General features: G+C 43.1%; 2 pseudogenes across 2 annotated transcripts; one reads left to right on the top strand and one right to left on the bottom strand.

Moving 5' to 3' along the window:
- Positions 1 to 2,871: 2,871 nt before the first annotated feature.
- On the bottom strand, positions 2,872 to 4,377 carry LOC147888699 (phosphoethanolamine N-methyltransferase 1 pseudogene; annotated as a pseudogene). Its single transcript, XR_015543000.1, has 3 exons — positions 4,212 to 4,377; positions 3,509 to 3,621; positions 2,872 to 3,042 (listed from the first exon to the last, which is right to left on the bottom strand). The product of XR_015543000.1 is annotated as a phosphoethanolamine N-methyltransferase 1 pseudogene (transcript).
- A 367-nt stretch (positions 4,378 to 4,744) lies between these two features.
- On the top strand, positions 4,745 to 19,741 carry LOC147888698 (phosphoethanolamine N-methyltransferase-like; annotated as a pseudogene). The gene is made up of 10 exons (XR_015542999.1): positions 4,745 to 4,798; positions 8,945 to 9,085; positions 14,552 to 14,695; positions 14,821 to 14,931; positions 15,084 to 15,231; positions 15,397 to 15,677; positions 18,305 to 18,466; positions 18,554 to 18,607; positions 18,813 to 18,887; positions 19,238 to 19,741. The product of XR_015542999.1 is annotated as a phosphoethanolamine N-methyltransferase-like (transcript).
- The last annotated feature ends 3,174 nt before the right edge of the window (positions 19,742 to 22,915 follow it).

Raw genomic sequence — 22,915 nt, 5'->3', positions numbered from 1 at the left:
ACCTAGATCCCACAAAGGGTGTTGATTGATTAAGACAGCAGGACAGTGGTCATGGAAGTCGAAATCCGCTAAGGAGTGTGTAACAACTCAGTTGCCGAATCAACTAGCCCCGAAAATGGATGGCGCTGAAGCGCGCGACCTATACCCGGCCATCGGGGCGAGTGCGAGGCCCCGATGAGTAGGAGGGCATGGGGGTCGTGGCGTAGCTCCGGGCGCGAGCCCGAGTGAAACGGCTCCCAGTGCAGATCTTGGTGGAACGCCCCCAACCCGAGGCCGCCGCGTCCATATCCCACGGTGGTGCCCCGGGCTCTCGGGTCGGGTCGGGATGCGTGGCGCCCCCCAGCACCCACGTGGCACCCCGAATGCTGCCGCACCTCCCATGTGCCCGCGTGCACCCACGCCTCCAACCCAACGCTGTCGCGTCCCCGACCACGCCCTGCGCACCCACACCTCCAACCCGACGCCGCCATGCCCCCGTATCACGGTGGCGCCTTGAGCTCCCGGGTCGGGTCGGGACGCGTGGTGCTTCCCGACGACGCCAAGCGCACCCACGCCTCCAACCCGATGCCGCCGTGCCCCCATCCCACGGTGGTGCCTTGGGCTCTCGAGTAGGGTCGGGATGCATGGCGCCCCCCGAGAACCCACGTCGCACCTCGAACGCTGTCATGCCTCTCGGCCACGCCCTGCGTCTCCAACCTGACACTGCCGTGCCCCTGACACCTCGCGCACCCACGCCTCCAACCCGGCGCCACCGCGCCCCCGTCCCACAGTGGTGCCCCGGGCTCCTGGGTCGGGTCGGGACGCATGGTGCTCCCCGGCGACACCAGGCACACCCACGCCTCCAACCCGACGCCGTCACGCCCCCATCCCACGGTGGCGCCCTGGGCTCCCGGGCGACTCTTATAGCGACGTTTGCGCCCGTGAAATTTTTTTTTTTTAATGTAAAAAGTGTCAGTATTTTCGTCGAAAAATGGCCTATGCCTTGTAGTGTTAGCTGCCCACTAGCAGATAGTAGAAGCTCCTTTGATCTCCGTGCGGAGGTAGTTATTTACTAAAGCTACTGTTGTCCATTGTTGCATGCAGCTTTGACGTTGACTCACCTCTTTACTTCTAGCGTTGCTTCATTAGTCATCTGCTCACTTAAGTGCTTCGTGCCTCTGCCTTGCATTTTGTATAGTGCTCCAAGTATAAACATTGTGCAGTTCGTAGCATGACTTGGCTCTTCATTGGTGTGCAGTCCACTCTTGATACTTGTTTGGTTGATGGTGTGGTTGCATGGCAGTCACGTGCTGTTTTATCGAGACTTTGGTTCTAGGAGCACAAAGTAACACTTGTACAAAAGAAAGTGATATGGAGTTCGACAAAAATACCAACGTTTTTTACACAATTTTTTTTTTGACAAGCGCAAAGGTCGTTATTTACGTCGCTGTAAGCATGGAAAAAGAATGGTCGCTATATAGTGACGCTAATAAATGTCGCTATATAGCGACGTTGGTTAACGCCGCTATATAGCGACACTCGTAAATGTCACTATATAGCGACGATTAACAAAAGCTTAAAAAAAACGTTAGTGGGGCTAAACAGGGCCACAACAAGCCCTGTTTTGCCCCACTAACGTTTTTCATTTAGTAATTACAACAAAAAGTTTTTATTACAAAATTTCGCTTGTGGAAAGGGTGATACAAAATCGCTCAAATAAACCGATCGAGCGATAAAAGCATATACATGTCGAAGATATACAACATTGTTTGTTACAAAATTACCCTTTCAAAAAAGGTGATACAAAATCGCTCAAACGAGCCGATATACAAAAGCATATACATGGCGAAGTATATGCAAAGTACTACTACTACTACTACTGCTCATCCGAATCATCGTCGTCGTTCTCATCCTCATCTTGCTGGCCTGATCCTTGGCCCTCATGAGCTGTGCCTGATCCTGGCCCTTGTGAGCTGCGCTTGAGATCCCTGGCCCTCATGAGCTACACCTGATCTCTGGCCCTCGTCGAAGTTGTGTAGGCCTAATCCCTCATCATCACCGCTCACCTCCACTGATGGGATGCTCGAGCTTTGATTCTAAGAGTGAAACCATATTAATTGGAAATTAGATTGGAACTTAAAGAATAAAATAGTTTAAAAAATGAGATTACAAGCCTTAATGAGGTACGGTTCCCGCATTAATTTGACTCATTATTTGGATATTGTTTGTTTTGAGAATCATCATGTATGTTTGAGAATCATCATTATTTGAAGCCTATGTATGTTTGATTTGACTCTCTTTTATCATTCTCTCTTTTATCCTCTCTTTTCGTCTCTTTTCTCCTCTCTTTTTCTCTCTTATCTCCTCTTTTCGTCTCTTTTCCTCTCTTTTCTCCTCTCTTTCCTTCTCTTTTTTTCTCTTTTATCCCCACTTTTTCTCTTTTCACTTTCTCTCTTTTTCTCTCTCATCTCCTCTCCTTTTTCTCTGCTCTTTTTCTCCTCTCTTTTTCTCTCTCTTTCCTTCTCTTTTTTCCCACGTGAAGCTTCAATAGCCTACCATTGAGCAAACAAATACAGACTTCTGTCACTCTAATTCAAAGAATGCAGGAGTCTATAAATGTTTGCTCAATGTCAAGCTTTAGGATTCTAAGCATGCTCAATGTCTTAGAGGTATTCTAAGCTGTAGGATTAGTGACATGACTTCTTTGTTGCTTTGAGGATCATCATTATTCGAAGCCTATGTATGTTTGAATTATGATAGGTTGCTCCAGAAGATGTTGCCTGCACCAAATACCATGCCCACATCAAGATATGAAGCGAAGGAGATCAATGCATTAAGCAGGAATGCTAAAACTTTGGCTACTGTTACCTTCTTGATGAATAAAATGACAAGCTAAAACTTTGGCGCATTTGGCATTACTGTTACCTTCTTAATGACATGATCCATAAAATCACAAGCTAGTACATGACTAGCAAGCTTAGCAAGTTCCCCTGTGAATCGACCAATACCAGCTCCCAACTCCACAAGAGACTTCCCCTGGATAGGAGGGAGGGAGGAAAGAATCTGGAAAAATATGAGCAATGTGAAGCATCTCATAGGGTCAGATCTTCACGCGGCATGATGCATATATACCTAAATTAGAAGATGTACAGTAATAGTGACATATAGAACACAAGATTTGCTTCGCCACACGTTTACAGCCATTTCTATCTTTAGCTGTTCCCACCCAACAAGCTAGATTGAAACATAGCAATAGCAATGCAAGAAAGATTTTCAAGGGCAAGTTTTCATTTATGAAACTTTGGATAAGTGACTTTCAAGAAGACCACGTAAGCACGAACCCTCGCAACAACCTACAATGCACTTCAATATGCGGCAAATACATAACTAAGTACGTTGCAGATCCAATGGACAGCGATAATTAGTTCGGCCTCCTGGCCTGCCTTCTACCTCTGTTTGCGTAGGTTCAATAGCATTGTTCGATCTTCCGTTTCGATTGAATTATTCTTCCCTAGATAAAAAGTTATACCTCTGGCCTTTCTTCCTGATCAAGTATCGAGGCCTTGCTATCCAGCATCATGGCCTCCACGCTCAAAACAGCAGAATGTTCCTTCCAGTATTCCCTTTGAAGGCTTCGCTGTACTGTTGACAGAGACGGCCGCAGATCATAAGTAACAAACAGAGCTTCTTACCACAAACTTCACGTGACCACGAGATTCAACAAGACACGTTACCGGAATGGGAAAGAGGAGACGGAGGTAGCCCCGAAATATAAATATATAGTACCGTGAGTCGGCTCATCGACGACAATGTGTGACATATATTAGCGTCAGGATAGACACCAACAGCCTTTTGTAGGAAGAAAATCAGAAGAGCCGGCCGCCCACCGAGCTAGAAACAGAGAAAGGAGATAGAAACACGCACGCGCACGCACGCACACCAAAAAGAGTGCTCAAAGCATGAAGCGCGGCTACAATTGCGGCTACAATGACGCCTGGAGCTTTAGTTAGAACAAAGGAAGCTCGGCAAGAAATTGCACGGCCTCGCAATGAGCAAGGAGGCTAACAGCATTTTGAGCTGAGCGTAAAGAAGAGGAGCGTGCTTCGCAAGCGTCACTGCTGCAGGCGCGCGATGGCAGGAAAGAGGAAACGAAGCGACGAGAATGCAGGAGGAGACAATGACACCGAAATGCAGGAAAGGAAGGAAGGGGAAAGGGCAAAGAGAGGACTTACTGGAGCGATCCATGGCGGGGGGGGGGGGGGGGGATGAAGATACGCGCTATGGTCAAGATCCTTCAATGGCGATGCGGGAACGGGAGAAGCTACGGGAGCGACGGTTGTGGGGGGAGCCTTTCTGCTGCATGGGGGAGCTTAGGCCGCCATAGCCAGAGCTTCAGAAGCAAAGACTGCAAAGCAAAAGTGAAGAAGAAGACGTATATTTATAGCTAGCCCGCCTTTGCCCTTCGAAAGATTCAATAGGATACCTTACCCCACCCCCCCCCAAACTTAACCTTTGCCTTAACCCCCCTTGAGTTCCCCCTTACGTGCCACAATTTCCCCACCCCCCTCCCATCCACTCCATGCACACTCTCCACACTTGTCGATTTTATTCCACGTGCTACATTCTCACCTCCCGCCTTTCGTGTACTCAAGTATGAGAGTTTTTTGGAAATTGGGGGACATGTACTAGAGTGTGAGAGTTTCTGGAAACTTGGGGACGTGGACTGCAGTATGAGAGTTTCTAGAAATTGAGGGACGTGTGTGTGATGAAGAGGGTGTGGGAGCACGAATTCCAACGCACTTCAGAAAATTTGGAACAGGTATTGCAAATCATGGCTTTAACATGCAAATGAAAAGGGAGAACACGACAGTGATAACAAACAGTGCTTTGAGAACACAACTATGCCAATAATAAGACACTTTCGATAAATGAGATCCCAGTGCCAATTTGTGGACATCATGAAAGGCAAGAGGGCTCATTTTCTATTCACACTCGCCTTCCAATGCCTTAGCAACAACATGATCATGCTTGCAACCTTCCTAATACCCTTGATGGCTTGGAGAGGATCAATCAAACAATAAAAAAAACTTATCCCTTCGCACATGTGCAAGATAAAAGGACTCCAAGTGACGTAACAGAAGGAGATACATGATATCTTTGCATCCCACTATAGAGCTGCTAAGGCACCATGATCATATGTGATACTGGATCACATCTCTTGTCATCTTAGGTTTTTTCAATTTTTGTGTTTTCGAGTACTAGTTTGGTGTTTTGAGTTTCTTATATAGCATTCAGTAAGGGCCTAGCGAGCCCTTTGCCTCCCATGGTGGCTTGTATGAGTTACCTTTTCTAATTGTACCTTATCTCATCGGCTCGTGAGACATCTTCAACCTATTAACCACGAACACGCAAAAAAAAAAGAGACACGTGGCAGCTTGGAGGAGAAGAGCTTGCCACATGTCACAAAGAATGAACTCTTGGATGGAGGCTTGGAGAGAGGAGGAGGTGGAAAGACGAGGAAGGCTTTGAGTGGGGAGGAGGTGGAAAGACAAGAGGCGGCTTTAGGGGGAAGGAGGAGAAAGAATGTTCATAGAATGGAGGAGATGGAAGTTCAACTTTGGGAGGAAGGAGGAAATGGAAGGTTAATGGAATGAAAGGAGGAGATGGAAAGTCTCAAAGCCATGGGTTAAGACTTAGCCAAAATTTCAACAACCAATCCAAGTATGCAAGGTGAATTGACTAGCAATTTATGAATCGATCATTCTACTGGCTAGCCAAGGGAAGATCCACCTTCAGATGGGGAGTGGTTGAGGCTGGTCATGTATGTTTTCCCGTGCAAAGCACGGGTTCTCAGTACTCATCTTTAAAATGTTAATACATCTCTCTCTCTCTCTCTCTCTCTCTCTCTCTCTCTCTCTCTCATCAGAGAGCCACTAGGTTACTTGGATATATGAAACTTGAGCATGTACTATAGGATCCTTTGAGAGAATAAAAGTACAAGAGCATGTACATCAAGCCTTTGAAGCTCATATATACATGTCCAAGTTTGAGATGAAAAAAATCAATGAAGAGCATTTACATCAACGGCTTCATCCTGAGCCAAGTTTAACGCACCAAACAAGTCTATCTCTAACTCTATATCGAGTTGATCTCCTATATCATCATCATACTCTAGCATCGTACATTCACCTAAGAGTACTTCATCATTTTCTTCAATAAAGTGTGGTGATTCTTGATGATCATCATCTTCTTCCTCAATATCGTCATCTCCATCTTCCTCTCGTATGATGTCATTATGCGCATCTTCCTCTTGGCTCATATTGTGATCTTCATCTTCTTTGCTAGATCCATCTGGATCAATTGTATCCGGCATTGGTAGTGGCATCTCCATATCCACATCTCTATCTTCAGAATTTTTCTTACTTCGTGGTGCAACTTGGATCACGTACCACCATCTTGGATCAGAACGATCCAGATGAAAAACCACCTATATTGTGCCAAATGCCATCAATTATATATATGAAATTATGCTTAAGTACATGTATTAATGGATCTTTAAAAGCAAAACCTTTGATTAATTAAATCATTAATATGCATTTGCTCACAGTGCTCGGGAAGAAAAAAAGTATCACTTTCATCGGTCCAAAGTTTGGTGGAGTCTATTGCAAAGAAACCGCTATTGTCTTTTCTCACTGTCGCATGGGGACCATTGTAAATAGTTCTAAACCATTTTACATTAAGAATGAAAATACTAAATTGTCTGAAATCAATTTCATAGATGTCGCGTATGGTTCCACAATAATCCAACTATGAGGAGAGAAGATTGGTATCCGAAGCACTTGCTCGACTATCTTGTGTGAAGTTAGCCATGACTCCACAATCATACGTGAATCTCTTTGAATCAATGCATTCCACACGAAAATGTCATCCATATGACCATAATGCACTGTAATTTTTGTACTGTAAAAGAGCATCATTAAAACAATGAAGATGCATCTATTTTATAGCATATATTGTCACAAATAATTACTTAATTATGTCATTGGGTAAGAAACTTACATGCACCATACATCCAGATGATAACTCTCGCTCGCGCTCGTTTATTGTCTCTCCATCGCGTTCGGATTTACATAGAGCTAGTTGTAGCCAATCAAGTGACATGTGAGTGGGGAGAAGGGCGAGATCTCGTGGATATGGTTGCAATCGCCTGTACATTACTCTGAATCTCATTCTTGCATTTATTCTTTTTGCTTTGGCTGCTTCATATCTCTCAATCCACTTCTGCATCTCCTTGCTATTGCTTTGCTATTGAGGATACAAAACTTATTGAATTTCTCCACTCTTGCACAAGCCATCCCTCTGCCATGCTTGCTTCTGGTCTTGCTCTTTGTCTTACAAATCCCTTTAAAGTTTTCATAAACCGCTCGAAAAAACATCCACCGACTATGGACGATACCTGCAATGGCCACCTCATCAACTATGTGCACAAGCAAGTGCACTTGAGTTGTCATAATGCTCGAGGGAAAGTGCTTCTCAAGCAAGCATATGGCTTCGATGGATTCCACCCTCGCCTTCTCGATGCTTAATATGGAGATCTCTTTTTGAGATATCCACTATTTCACATGTCCATGTAAGATATATTCATAATCAGTCTACACATTATTCATCTTAAATTGAAGAAAATGCAATCAATGTGATTTGATAGTAAGCATACATCACAATACCACTGATCTTCAATATAGAATTTCTAACATCTTCTTGTAAGCACCCTTTTATTGTAATTGGGAGGATGAACTATCAAAGCAACAAAGAAGTCATGTCAACAATATAACATAATCATAATTACACTAACGCATCACGATTATCGGTACACTAATCCTACAGCTTAGAATACGTGTAACACCTTGTGCTAATCATGGGACTTGAGCCCACTAAGCTTATTGTCCTTTGAAAATGCTCCTTTCAAGCAACACATGTACCTTGTGGGTGTTTGAAAAGAGGCAATGTCCGCCTTGACCACTCCCTCCTCTCTCGTAGAGAGGATCCATGTTGCTTTCGAGAGGATAACTTTTCTTGAAGCACGCACTGGGGGCCACAAATGAGACATCCTATTCATAGCACGCAAGTCTTCTCGCACTCCTCTCGAGTCTTTGGAACTAACCAAGTGTGCCCAAATAGTAGCCCCCACATTCTTGAAGATATGCTTGGGATCCAAGAGATGATTGATTTGTAACTGACCCCAAGGAGGAGGTTCATACCATGAGGAGGTTCCTCTCCATTCGCCCTCCAAGCTTGAATCCAGTCACTTGCCTTCAAATATGATGGTGGTGGATCAAGCTGACCTCCACGCGCGAGATGGTCCAGTGGAAGGTATCGAGCATGACCTTCATAAACATTTTTCCTCATATGTTTGGAGTATAGTGCAAGGGATTTCAAACCCGGTCCACAAACAGGACAAGCATGGTACCCACTTGTAACAAGTCCTGCACGTGTGCATGAATGTGTTAGTATAAGACATGCATGCGAAAGAGAGTCATAAAAGAATAATCCTAGTATTATACATGTAAAGACACAACCACGTACCTGCGTACTCTCCATATCCTGGGTAGTCATGCATGGTCCACATCAAGATAACCCTAACCAAAATATCATTGGTATGTCTAGGAGCTCTGGAAATATCAAAGACCCGCACTCCTCTCCATAAGATCTGTAACTCCTCTATCGAAGGTGCCATGTATACGTCCATATTTTTGGCCTTGTACTTCCCTGGCACAAGTAGTGCAAGCATGAGGTATCCCTTCTTTATCGTTAGCCATGGTGGGATATTGTAATTCACCAAGACTATGGGCCATGTCGACCAAGATGTTGAGCGTAACCCGAAAGGATTCACACCATCCATGGCGAGCCCAAGATGTAAGTTGCGTGACTCCCTCGCAATTATTGGTTGCAAATTGCACATTTGCAGAATGAAGAGATTAATGGGCATCTTGGAAACATTGAATTTGTTTGCGCGGATGTGACTTCTAGCGAGAGCTTGAAAATATCGCCAACATCCAAGGATTGCATCTTTTCAAATTGGCTTTTGATGTATTTGTCAGATTAAGAGGTGCGTTGGACACCATTTTCTTGTGCAAAATTCTACTGCTACTTCCCTGTTTGCTTAAGGCACTTTCATAAACCTTTTACTTGAATATTCAAAATTTTGGAGTTGCTTAACAAAGCTGTGATTTGTGCCCATTTTTTTGTCCTTGCATGTTACCTTGTGTTTTGCGTTGTGCTTGATGGTGGATGCAAGTGAGGACAATGCCTCTTGTGCTACTCTAGTCCTTTGTGGCAGTGCAAGGAATGCACTCCTTATTGTGCTTATGTTTCTATTTGGACTAAATAGCTCTTTGTCCTTGTGAGTTAAGCCGATGTTTCCATTTGAACTAAGTTTCGATTCTTGTTTTAATTTAGACTAAGTTCTAGTTGTCGTGCTGTAGAATTTGAGGGTTACGTTCCTTGAAGCAAGCTCGAATGTAGCTTTATTAGTTGAAGGGTTGAAACATCCAACACACCATTGGATGTCTTCTTGTGTCGATGGACAAACTGGTCAACCTTGGACTACTATCACAATTATTCAATGACTTTGCTAGACACTCTATCAAAAAATTGATCTCTAGAACTAGACTCTAGTCCCTCATATCTTGGAAAAATTGGCCTCACTTATGCTGCAGATAATTGATCAATGTCTTAATGGGACCCCTCCTCCACTTGTGCCACTAAGTAACAACTTTTCCATAAAGATACATTCATGTAAGTAGGCACTTCTCATTGGCATCCTTGTTGACTATTGTGAATAGCTGTTAAAATGACTTACCCATGGTACTAAGGCTATGGAGGTCACATTGGTTGATATTCTTTGGCAACTTGATCTTCTCAATATAGCTGTCCATGGTACAATGACTTTTGGTTGCCGTTGAAGGTAAATAAAAGGTCTCAATGCTCATCCCTTCGCGATTCTCTAGATTTGGCTCTTACTCCCATCCATCTGTGGTAGCACCTCCTGGCACCACCTCCTTTAGTCACGTTCCTGCCTTCGAACTCGAGCAATCCAGCCGTCACGATCTTCCAGTCGTCCCCCTCATAATGAGTGAACAACCTGGAGTCTTCTAGGCACCATGCTCTAAGGGTCTGTTTCAACCCGTCCTTCCTTTGGCAAGGTCTGCAACCAACGAATATTTCCAGATAACCTGGACCATGAACTCTCTTTGAGTTCTCAAGCAGGTACTCTTCTGGCTTCAGTACTCTTTGTCCATCACCTTCTAGCAATCTGCGTCCAAGATTTGAAGAAGCACCAATACTTCCCCTTTTGCCTTCTAAGAAGGCCAATTCCTTCCAATCTCTTATCACCTGAGACAAATGAAGAGCAGAATCTCTCCACAGCATGCTATAAAGGCAAAAATACACCAAAAGTATAAAAGAAATACATCATTTTAGGAGGACTATTCAAGGTAGAGGACCTTTATTGACGCTCCAAACATTCATTTTAGAGGGACTACTCAAGGCAAAGAACCTTTAACTCAAACATATAAAAAATATAAAAGATTTCATTCATTTTATGCATAGCAAGGGCAGAGAACCCCTGAGCCCGAAGTATCTACGCACAAGAGTGTGCACATCTTGATGCAAAGAGGTATGTCGGTGAAGAACCAGGCGAGAATGCCCTCGAATGATGTGTCGATGAAGGCCATAGGAGCAGCTACGAAGGGAGATCACGTCATGACTCTCAATGTGCCGGAAGGAGTTACAAATGTCGAGTAACTTCACTTGATTTTATAATGTCCCCGAACACATGTTACAAAATAGTGACGATTTTACAAAATTTCTTGGCAAGCCTCAAGAGTTTTACATAGAGGATGCTGTAATATAACTGTAGGAATCAAAGAATCAGAAAAGCCCTAATTTTTGAAATTAGGGTTTTTGATATTTTCTCAGACACATGCAGAACTGTAAGCCCTAGTGCATCAGAGGCTAAATATGCCAAAATCTCCAAAAAATACTGAAAATCTGGGCTAAAATTGCAAAAGTCGATTTTTAGGTAAAAAATCACAGTTTTGACAGTTTTTCAGAGATTTCAGCACAAGATGAACCTGGAAACTTGCTGTGAGTATTGGATAAGCTTCTCCTCAGTAGGGCGACCAGTTTTGAAGCAGAAAACGTCTAAAAAGATGGCTGGAACCCTAAAACCAGCAGTGGTTTTGAGGATGGGAGCTGATTTTGAAGGGGCTTTTGCACTAGGATGAGGCGCCCTGCTGTAGTGACCGCAGATATGCAAGAAAATTTGGAGTTGATCAAAACCACCCAATCGAAAAGTTGTTTTCTTGTTTCAGCAAGCGATTCTCGCAATGAAACTCATCCAAAAGCTGTCCAGAAGGCTGGACCAGCAAAGGGAAGGTGTGGCAATCGCTGAAGAGATGGTTCGAGTACAAGATCAAAGTGATGGCGGGCTGGAGCAGCATCGGACTTCAATGGAGAGGCTAAGGAAAGGGGAGGGCAGCTCTACCTTGGAGCGAGAGGGTAGCTTTCATTTGCGGGCCTCCCTTATCCTCTAGGTTGAGCTAGGTGAAGGGAAGATGAAAGGCAGGAGAGGTGGCTCTGATACCACATGAAGGAACATGGCGGAGAGAGGGAGAGAGAGAGGGTAGTCTACGGAGAGAGGAAGTGATACTCAAATGCAGACATAATGAAATGATGAGCAATGAACAAAAATAAGAGTACTCACATGTAGACCAAAGAGCTTGTTCTTGATACTTGATTGATTTGACACTAGACAAGTACAGCTCTTATATAAGAGCACACACACACATATGAACACCTATGCATATGGGATAACTCCCAATGTGACACATGGCATCCATAGGACACACTAGACTAGAATTCATACTAGAATACACTGAAAGTCACTCAAATTGACTCCATTTCCTAACATACTCACCTCACAAAGCTTCAGGATTTGAGGGAGTAATTGCTGAATATTGATGAAGTTATTCCAGATTTAGAGATGATTACCACCACTCTGAATTCTCTTCCTGAGTCCTATCTTGGTTTCCACACCTTGTTGAATTTGTCATTAAGGGGGGACAGCAATCCTCTCTCTTTTCACGAGTTGGTAGGAATTCTGTTGTAGGAAGAGCAGACACGCAGAAATATGGTAATACAGGCTGGCGAGCATGCCATGCTTTCTAAGTTTAAGCCCAAGGAAAAAGGGCAGCCAAAGCAACATGCCAATCAGCCCGCACATCAGCATAAAGCTGATTCAGGATAGCCCTCTTATAAGGCTGAGGGTGATGCAGATAAGTCTAAAAAGAAGGGCATTTGTCACTATTGTAAGAAGCCAGGTCATTATATTGGTGGATGCAAGAAGCGCATAGCTAAAGAAAAGAAAAGGGATTCAGGTAGGTATGGCTGTGTTAGATGCATCAGCTCCTCATGCACATGATGGAGGAGATGTTACAGCCAACTTTGTGGAAGAGCACTATGCCTTTTTGTCTTGCATTTCAGATTTTTCAGTGGGTAGTTCAGATACTACAACTATTGAGGATGATCCTTATGCTTTTTTGACTTGCACTTATGATCCTTCAAAGGATGCATGCTCTCTTAGTGTCAAACAAACACTGAATTCTTGGTATTTTGATAGTGGTGCTTCAAAGCACATCACTTCTAAGAAGAGCCTTTTTGCATCTCTGCATCCTCCACCTACTAAAAAGAAGGTGACTTGTGCAAATATTGTGATTCCACTCCCCACACACACTGTGTGAGCTCCTGGGCTATTCTATCAGTTTGCCGCTGTGCGTACCCTCTGTTGGTCGATTTCTAATGGAGGGGAGGGGAAAAGCAATTGAGTGGGCTAAACGAACGGAACATATTAAGGAGTTTGAATCTTCACTTAAAGATTGAAATGGCCCCTCCTGCATAGGCTTTCTTTACTGCTTACTTTTTTGGATAAACTGTTTCCACCAGTGTGCTGGCTTGCACTTTTCCAAATGAATGGGATTAAGTATGCATTGCATTTGTCTTCATTTCTCTGATAGCGTGATGATGTCCTTGAAGGGGAAGGAAAGGTGGAGAAGAACAACGGGGAGAGAGAGAGAGAGAGGAGTGACACTCAAGATGCGGGTGTGAAGTGATGAGCCACACCACAAACTCTTAAGTTTTATTAGGATTAGGTTTTTACCCTATGACTGTACAGCAAACAAGACACTCCTCTGCCAGCCCATATGAGAGCAGCTGTCCAGAAAGAGCATGTGCACTAGATCAAGCGGTGCTCTATTTTGGGGAGTTCTCCTCTTATGAGGAGTCATAGAATGCTTGCCAAATATGCAATGATCACAAGTAGGCAAATCTGAAAATGAAAGAGACGGCAGATAACCCAAACGTGACAGTTCTTGCATTCCTTTAACAGACATGTGTCCCAACCGGCTATGCCACAATGAAACCTTTGGCAGCTCAGTTATGGCAACAACATGATCACCCACACTGGAAACATAAAGAGGGTACAAGGTATCACTCTTATAACCCTCAGCCACTACAACCTGGCCATCAGTAATCACCCATTTGGAATCCCCAAATGTGGTGTGGTAACCACTGTCATCCAACAAGCCAGTGCTAATCAGATTTTTCTTGATTTGCGGCACATGGCGGACACCATCAAGCATAAATATGCGTCCATCAGGGAATACTATCTGTATACTGCCAATCCCTGCAATCTGACATGCATAGTTGTTCCCAAGATGAACTCCATGAGTACCTGTGTAGGAAGTAAACCACTCCCTATGAGGAGTAACATGAAAAGAAGCGCCTGAATCCAAGAGCCAGGTGTGCATGTCATGGCCATCAATAACCAAAGTATGTGCAATTACAGCAGAAGAGCATAAAACATCATGTCTGTCACTGTCACTATCCTCTGCTGCAACATTCACTGCATCCAAGTCATCTGCCTTGGCCTTGCCTTTGCCTTTGCTTCCACTGCCTGCATCCTTTGTTTCAGCCTTCTTGGCTTTCTGATCCCGTATGAACTTGAAGCACTTAGACTTCACATGTCCCTTCTTGCCACAATAAAAGCATTCAATATCCTTTTTGCCACGGGACTGACTGCGGGATTTGGACTTACTAGCAGATCTCCCCTTCTGCTGAGTCCTGCCTCTATCCTGTACCTACAAAGCATTTGAAGACTTGCTGCCCATGTTATTTTTCCTGCTCATCTCCTCCATAAGGAGAGAGCTCTCCACATCAGCATACATAAGAATGACATTTGAATTTGACAGGGTGGTCTTGAAAGTGTCCCAACTCTCAGGGAGGGTACACAACAAGAAGGTAGCCTTGAACTCCTCATCAAGATTCAAACCCTGTGCAATCAGCTGTGTAAAGATGGCATTGAACTCACTCAAGTGTGAGGTCATAGTTGTACCTTCCTTCATGCGAAGATCAACCAGCTTCTTCAACCAATAAACCTTGGCCTAGTTAACTATATTGGTTTGCATATTACTGTTGTTCAATAATTGTTTGAAGCTTAGTTTATACTGTTGTGAAGGTTGAGGACTTGGCACAGAGAATGGTCACATGGGTAAGGAGGGGTGGATTTATATTCTTTCGTGAATCGTGCTTCCATCAATCTGGAGATCACAAGCGAAAAAATAATCCCACTCATTATCGACAACCGAGCTTCTATTTGAAGGTTTTATCAACATTTGACTATTAACTGAATGCACTGCGGAGTTTGAATCTTCTGATGTTGTACGCCCAGCTGTTACTGAAGATGAGATGGTATGTGGTGTTTGTCAAAATAATCTTTTTGCACAGGTCTTTCAAGAATGCCTTGTACAAGAAGAGGATGGTAGCTACTCAGAATTGCAACTTATTAGTTGTAAATGTGTGAATGCTTATGTTCTGAAGAAACCCAATCAGAATCAGGTACTGAATTTCGATCATGTCTTCACCTGTAACTTCAAGGTAGCACAAAGTGCCTCTAAATGCTTGCAATATGTTCAGTATTTGCATTTTTCCGGGCTTGTGATATACGACAAAAAGCTATGCCAGATCTGAGAGAATATGTTGTTTGCCAGATCTGCTGGCTCTGGCAAAAAGTGAAGTCTTTAGGTCCAGAGGAAAGAAATTTTCAGAGGTTTTTGGACACATCACAACACAGTTTGAACGGAATATTGCGGTATGAGTGGATTTTTGGGGAAGGCTTTGTGAGCACTGGTGGAAAAGGTTAGCAAGATTCTTCTATGTGCATTGTGTATTTCTTTATGTCAGCTTCTAGATGAAGGCTTATCACTCCTGTAGTTTGATAATTTTGTGCTGTTTTACATGTAAAATCATGTTTATAGGTCCAATGGGAATGACTAAAAAGATTGCGACTTTTCTGTGCTACAGAAACCACAGAAGATTTTGTCAAGAACTTGCAGCTACAAACTGGTCAAAAAGTGTTGGATGTTGGATGTGGCATCGGTGGAGGCGACTTCTTCATGGCAGAAAATTATGATGTGGAAGTTGTAGCAATTGATTTATCTGTGAACATGATATCTTTAGCTTTGGAGCGAGCGATTGGACGCCAATGCACTGTGCAGTTTGAAATAGCAGATTGCACGAAGAAAGAATTTCCTGCAAACTATTTTGATGTCATGTACAGCCGGGATACTCTTTTGCATATCAATGTAAGTATCTTTCTATCCCCATAATAAATAATTATGCTTGCAGTTTTTGTTTTATTCTTACGGACTGTTCACTAGTAAAGAAACTCAAGCTTCAGTTTGATAGGAGCTGCGAGGAGAAAAATGTATTTAAACATCTGACGATGATTGTAGCTTAAAGTAAGTATTGGTCTCGGGTTTCTAGAAAAGTGCTCCTTTATGGCCTTAGTGAATGCGTTTATTTCACCAAAGGCACAAGGCTTGCATAAGAAGCCTTCATAGGCCAAAAAGGACATTTGGGTATGAAATCTCTTCAATAACCAGATAGAGCCTCTGTACGTTTGATCTCTGTATTTGAGATTGGCTATAAGGTCCCAAGCCGAATCTGTAGATGTCTGATGGAGAGTGAGGCGTGAACATAATAGCTGTTACTCCATCTTGTCTTCAGTACCTCTAGAGGAATGCAATCCTGAATCTGATTCCACGGCTTATTGGTAGACAGTCATCCTCTAATCACCAATGTACGTATGAAAGGCTCTACACTGAATGTTAAAAGCATTAGTGTTGGGGCCGCCCTTGTGCATAGTTAAGATGATGGTGTTCCAAGCTATGCTTGCCCCTGTATGAACTATGCCACCAGAGTCAATTTCGAGATCATTCTCTTGAGCTAACCAATACATGGACAAGAGGAGCACCAACAAGATGCAATCATCGATCTACCATGCGGATGCTAATAAATCTTGGTTTACCACCAGGGTTCTAGAGGCTAGATGTAGTTGGTGGAGCTCCAATAGAGCAGATTCCTTTCTGATTCTTCCGTTACTAGAGCAAATGCTGGGTAGCTGGGTGAGAGTTATGTCTACGCTTCCTGGCATCCCAAATATTCGGCTGTGGTTCCCTTCTTCTCTATCCATCCTAGTCCAAGCTCAATGTCCCATCCTGTCACTGACCAGAATTCTATGGATTTGTGCCGTCAGCTTATCGTACCTGCTGCGAAACAGAACTCCAAAGATTCTCTGAAACTCCTTAGCTTCTTGAGACTAGAGATTTAATACTAAGAATGATTATCTCGTATGATTTAGCTTGATCTGAAGATAAGGGGGTCGTTTTCTTCTTTAGGTATTGCTTTCATCCTTCAGGCGATGTTTTGACTTGTTGAGATCCACTCGTCTCTGTTCTTATAACAGCCCAGGCGCATGCGCTATTAAATTTTCAGTTTGTACTTTAGGACGCTATACTTTGTCTGTTTAAGTGTCGGGTGTCTATGTTTGGCATTTCCATATTCTAGGTCAGTTTCTGCCACTTGTTTGGTAAAATTGTCAGGCTTCAACTTGCCTATGGTTTAAATCGGGAGAGACTAGAGTGAAACAGTGCTTTCTTACATGTACTTTTAGGGAGGGGGATTTATTTGCATATGCAAGAGTATACGCCCATACAAAGGTTTGTGCTGCTAAAAATTCTGTGAGTATGCGTCTGGTTTCCTACTTTGGATGTCAAGATAGCTCAATTTGTTGTCATGCTCTGGGGGATCACAGTTGGATCAATGATCTTTTCAAACACCCCCTCGCACTGACTTCCCTTAGCGCCAGGAGAGAGAGGGAGACAGTGAGAGGTAGTTGAGCGGAGGGAGAGAGGGGGGGCTGAGGGAGAAAGAAAGAAAGAAATTTTATTAAAGTCTTTGGGAGACCGTGAAGGTCTATGAGACTAAAGATAACTAGTACAATGAGCATAACGGTGGCGGTCTCAAAACGGTCCGGCCAACCGTTTCTTCAAAAAAGTTATGAAGGACGGTGTGTCTAGTCCTGGTGCAAAAAATGTGTATCTATCTCCAGATGATACAAAAAATGGCACAAAAAAATGGAGCAGAAGGGGGGAGATACAAATATATATATATGCTTGTGGTGATCGTCAGAGGCCAATCATAGAGGGCCCGTCAAATGGGAGGTCGAAAAAACCCTGCGATGGATGATTGGCCTCTGACGTCACGTTGCCTAGTCGAGCTCGGTCGTCAGGGGCGGCGGGAGGCCCTATGTTGAAGAACGAGAGCGACGGTGACCCCGGTAGGGCGTGCTGAGAGCATAGAAGGGATGTCATGGACCCGGATGTGTGAGTCTGTCCGCTGGCGTAGCTATCGTGGCTCTGGCTCTCGCTCACGTCCGCGTCGTCGGCTAGATTGAGGAGAGGTATCCTGTGACTGGAAGAAATCAGTGATGGATCGTTGAGTGTCCTCACGCTGTGGGCTGCGCATGCTGTCGTGCCCGGAGAGATGCATCTCGGTGGCGGGTCATCTCATGTAAGAAAGCCGCTAGGCACCGCTGGTCCGGGAACTGCAGCATGCGTGTGAGGGGGCCGAATCCGTCGCGGAATAGGCAGTGGTACCGGCCTCGGATGGCATAATAAATAGGGCATCTGAAAGCAAAGTGCTCCTCCGACTCGATCTCCTGCAGGTATGATGTATAGGCGAGTTCACACCCTAGTGGTTCGGAACTCTTATCTGTGCTGCAGGGCTACGGGAAATTTCTAATCACCATTTTCTTGATAACCTAGGATTTTCAAAACAGGTTAAAGTCATGGATTTGCTACTCTGGCAACATCTGATGACCACTTTGTTAACGATTTGCCAATAATCAATGTCTGCTGTATTGTCACAGGACAAGCCATCCCTTTTCAAAAAGATGCATAAATGGCTGAAACCCAACGGCAAGCTTCTTATCACTGACTACTGCAAGTCCTCAGGTCTCCCATCTGAGGACTTTGCAAATTACATCAACGATCGAGGATATGATCTACATGATGTGGGGCAGTATGGCCAGGTATTTATACCTTTTCTCAATCATGCTGATTGGTTTCCACAAAGTTCTCTGTGTCTTACTGTTTTTATTGACTTCATTTTTCTCTAGATGATCAAAGATGCTGGTTTTGATGAAGTGATAGCAGAGGATCGAACAATCCAGGTGATGCCATGTCACCAGTTGTATTTTTCCTTTGTTGTATTTTTTTGTTTTGTTTTTTTTGGGGGGGGTGGGGGGGGGGGTGTTGGCCTGGCTGTTGAAGAATTTAGTTGTTTGTAACCAAAGTTCTGGAAATTTGGGGGGGGGGGGTGTTGGCTTGGCTGTTGGAGACTTTAGTTGTTTGTAACCAAAGTTCTGGAAATTGCAGTTTGTGAAAATATTGCAGCAGGAGCTTGCACGTTTTGAGAATAATAAACAGTCATTTGTATCGGATTTTTCAGAGGTGAGACATTGCTATGCAAATGTAAGGTACTTTTGTCTGCCAACCTAATAGTTATTAGTAACAGTCAAAGCAAGGCTGACATTCTGGTTGGCTAGAATCACAATAGGTTGTCCTCATCTTTCTCGAAGGTCCTGGTCCTTGATGCTAAGAGTGTGGCTTTACTTCAAATATTGCAATTTTTGCTACCCTGATTTATCTTGTGTTTGCCTTCCTTAAAAAGTCCCCTCCCCCTCTTCCTCCCCCCAACCCAGTTCTGTGGTATGTAGTCTTGAAACGGTTGTGAAGTTCTCTACTGGTATAAAGAGGTGAGCATTGTAATTCTCACTAAAGAAGTACATTTTGACTATTAGGAGGATTACACGGCCATCGTGACAGGGTGGAAAGCAAAGCTCAACAGATGTGAAAAAGGGGAGCAAAAATGGGGATTCTTTTATGCCACAAAATGTGCCTCATACAGTACCTGAATACAGAAAATAGCAGTTGAAGCAGGCTTTTTGAGAATTCAGTACAGCTTTGTTGTAGCAATGAAGCTAGTTGCTACAGGAATAAATGAAAGAAGTTATATCCAAGTGAATATTCATCTAAGGGTGCTTTCTCTATAAAGTTAGCAATCTTAATCGAATGATAAAAATACAATGATGCAGATATGCTGGAGGACCAGTTTTCTTGTTTACCTGTGCGGCACACCTCGTGGTTGCGGATGGATGCCTTGTTTTACTCACATATGCCTTGTTGTAAAAGGACTGGATCAGGTTTCAATTCGTGTAGAAATAGTATTTTTTATGGCAACTTGAAGAGGTTGAAGCACACACTAATTGCATGTGTAGCTAATGCACCATTTGTGCTTTGCCATTGTCCAAAAAGCAGCTGCATATTTAGGGCTGTGATCAAGTTGAAGAGGAGTGATCTGATGTTAACATGTTGAAAGTGCATTCCCTCTAGTTATGCATTTCATACGGCTTCATGGTAAATTTGGGGCATGTGAAAATTCACTCATTTGTGAAACACTCGTGTTGAGCGTGAACATTATTAGTGTAGAAGATCGTAACCTTGGTTTTACCCATGTACACACACACACACACACACACACACACACATGCGTGCACAACACATGCACACACGCGCACAACTTTTTCCAAATAATGTAGTGATGTGAGTAAAGACTCTTTTGTCTTTAAGGTAGTAGTTGTGTGTGAATGAAGACTCTTGTGTCTTAAGAAATGCAAACATACAACTAGTTGACATGATGCATGCCTTACACACGCGCACATGCACGCACACAACAACACACACATTTGCATGTATATGCACATGTACATGCACACATGTACGCACATAAGGTACATACACATGCATGCCCGTGTGTAGACAGACACGCATGCACGCACATAAATGTGCGCATGTGTGAGCACACATAGAGGTTGTCAATGGACATCTTGGATCAAATCAACATTTTTCATGTGAGAAGTGTACCTTGTAGTTTAAATGAAAAGTATTACATGCAAAATGAGAATCAATGCACGAACAAAATTGTTGGGGTGAGTGGGTGATTGCTTAGCAATATGTGTGTTATTTCTCTTGCTACATCCATACATGGTTGCACGCCACGATTGCCAAATTCCACATTTATTTTTGCTGAATTGTAAGATCAAAATGCGTTCTTTGAACTCACCATTGCATGGATGGACATCGCCTTCAATTAGACAATCCATTCCAATGGATGACGTCAAACAAGGGTGTTTGAAAACCAAGTAATTGTGCTTAAAAGTTAAGATGTTCTTAATGGTTCAATACTTCCTCAAGAGTACTAGAGGTAGAGTTTTACATACCAAAGATGATTGTTTGTCTCAACTTGCACATGCTCAAATGTGAGTTATGTGTTGGGGTCAAGGATGTATGCAATTGGTTCCTTAAGGCTTGGTAGGCTCAAATACCAAGGATAAGAAGATTGAGTGGTTGAATGAGGGATGGAGATGTGGTGGGAGAGAGAAGTGAAGAGAGGTAAAATAGTTAGTCAGCACATGTCTAAAAGGTGGTATGGCCAATAGACGAATGGAGGATAAGGGTGAAAAAAAACTACCTTTCACATAATGAGCCCTCACTAGAAAAATTGGAGAAGCTTCTTGTTATGAACATTGGATTAGGTGAAAAAGGTGCTTGAGGAAGCTTAGCAACACATGGTTCTCTCAAGCTATTCTTCGTTGCCATGGATTTTGATTCCTTGAGCTATATTCAAACTTCCCTGTGACCACTTGTAACACAAGTTCACTTGTGCTTGACTTTGCTTAGTTTTAGCATCCTCGATTGTTTCCAGCTAGTTACCTCGTTACTAAATTGTAGGGGTTTTTTGATGTTGCATAAAAGTGAGTAAAAAGAGTTTGTAGCTTCTAATGTTGACCTTGAAAAACGTGATTGTATTTGGGCTCAATATAGGTGAGAGATGTTTATGTCGATTGCAAATTTGTGTGCTTCCAATTATAAATAGGAGGTGCTACATTGCACTTTGTTGGTTTTTGCTATACAAGGCTCTGTTTTCTTCTCTAATTGTAACAAGCTTTTGGTGATTAAGAGAAGGGGTTTTTGGATGTTGCATAAAAGTCTCCCAATTATAAATAGGAGGTGCTACATTGCAATTTGTTGGTTTTTGCTATACAAGGCTCTATATGCTGGTACTGAGAATACAGATTTGCCCGAGCAAGATAAACAGGATATGGATGTGCCCCTTGTAGAGGGGGCTTTACAAGGTCTGTCTTCATTCATAATCATTCATTTTCTAGGGTTTTCTTTCTTTGGTTTATAAGATGCCTTGTTTTTATGGCTTCTGAGTTTTCCTCCCATTTTTGTAGCTTTGGGTAGTTCTCTTACTTTTGAAGTAGCATCGTTCAAAGTCCGCTCGAGAATACTTGAGTTAATAGCAAAGAGTTTCTAGCTTGGATTCTTCTCATTTCAATGCTTGAGACGGGAAGTATTATGACCCTTCAGGAGGCATAGTATCAATGTCATTGATGGTACTACTCGTAATATCATGTGCACCCTTAACGGTGGACTTATATTGATTATTTCCATCATATAGAGTATTGGAAAAGATGGTGAACTCCTCTATCCAAGAATGACTAATAGCTTTACAAACTAGATAATGGCCTATTCAAACTTACCAACCGGATGTATTGTAGAACAAGATTGGATTTGAATTTGATTTGTACCAATTAAACTTACATTAGGTAGAACAATAATGGATTTGAATTTAATTTGTACCAATTTGGAAAATTGATGTATTGCATGATTGCTTCTAAGATGTAACAAGATAATAATTGAGAGTGCGTGCTCAAATCTTCCTACCTCACTTAACATGTTATGTTGTTTGGGATGGTGGCATGTTAGGACACTCTCCATGGTTTAGCAATAGTAATGTTATATAGTCAATGCTATGGAATGTAATCGACATATAAACAAACAATATTGCGAGGCAACAATGCTTACAAAGAAGGAACATTCATTTTTGAATGAAAAAAAATACGCCCTTTTTTCGTACTTTTAAAAGAGCATTTACAATAGAAAGTACATATGATCGCCCCTGTAGTCAAAAGAATTGAAGAGTTCAACACTTTGTTCAGTTATATGGTATTGTTACACAGACAAGAACACCATGCGGGTTCTCTTACTATCCTCTTTTGTGTCAACTTCTACATCTTCGTCATGATCAAGAGCATCATTAGCACTGAATGAAGAACCTCATTGCCTCTACATCTTCGTCTCCTTCTCTCCTCTCCTCTCCCTCTATCTTCTCCTCTCCTGTCCCCTCTTGTCCGTCTCTTTCCTCTTCTTTCTCTCCCCTCTCCCTCTCTTCTCGCTCTTTCCCTTCCGCTCCCCTCTCTCTCTCTCTCTTTTCCCTCCCCTCTTCCTCTTCTTCCTCTCCCCTCTCTCTCTCTTCTCTTACCCTCCCCTATCCCTCTCTCTTCTCCCTCCCCTCTGTCTTCCCTGCACCCATCCACCTTCCAATCCAAAATACAAATTGGGTGGCCGCGGCC

The sequence above is a fragment of the Dipteris shenzhenensis genome, chromosome 21, assembly GCF_047967505.1.
Source record: "Dipteris shenzhenensis isolate YYH24624 ecotype China chromosome 21, Dip_SZ_1.0, whole genome shotgun sequence".
Lineage (NCBI taxonomy): Eukaryota > Viridiplantae > Streptophyta > Polypodiopsida > Gleicheniales > Dipteridaceae > Dipteris > Dipteris shenzhenensis.
The sequence above is the reverse complement of the archived record's forward strand: the minus strand, read 5'-3'. Positions and strand labels throughout refer to the sequence as shown.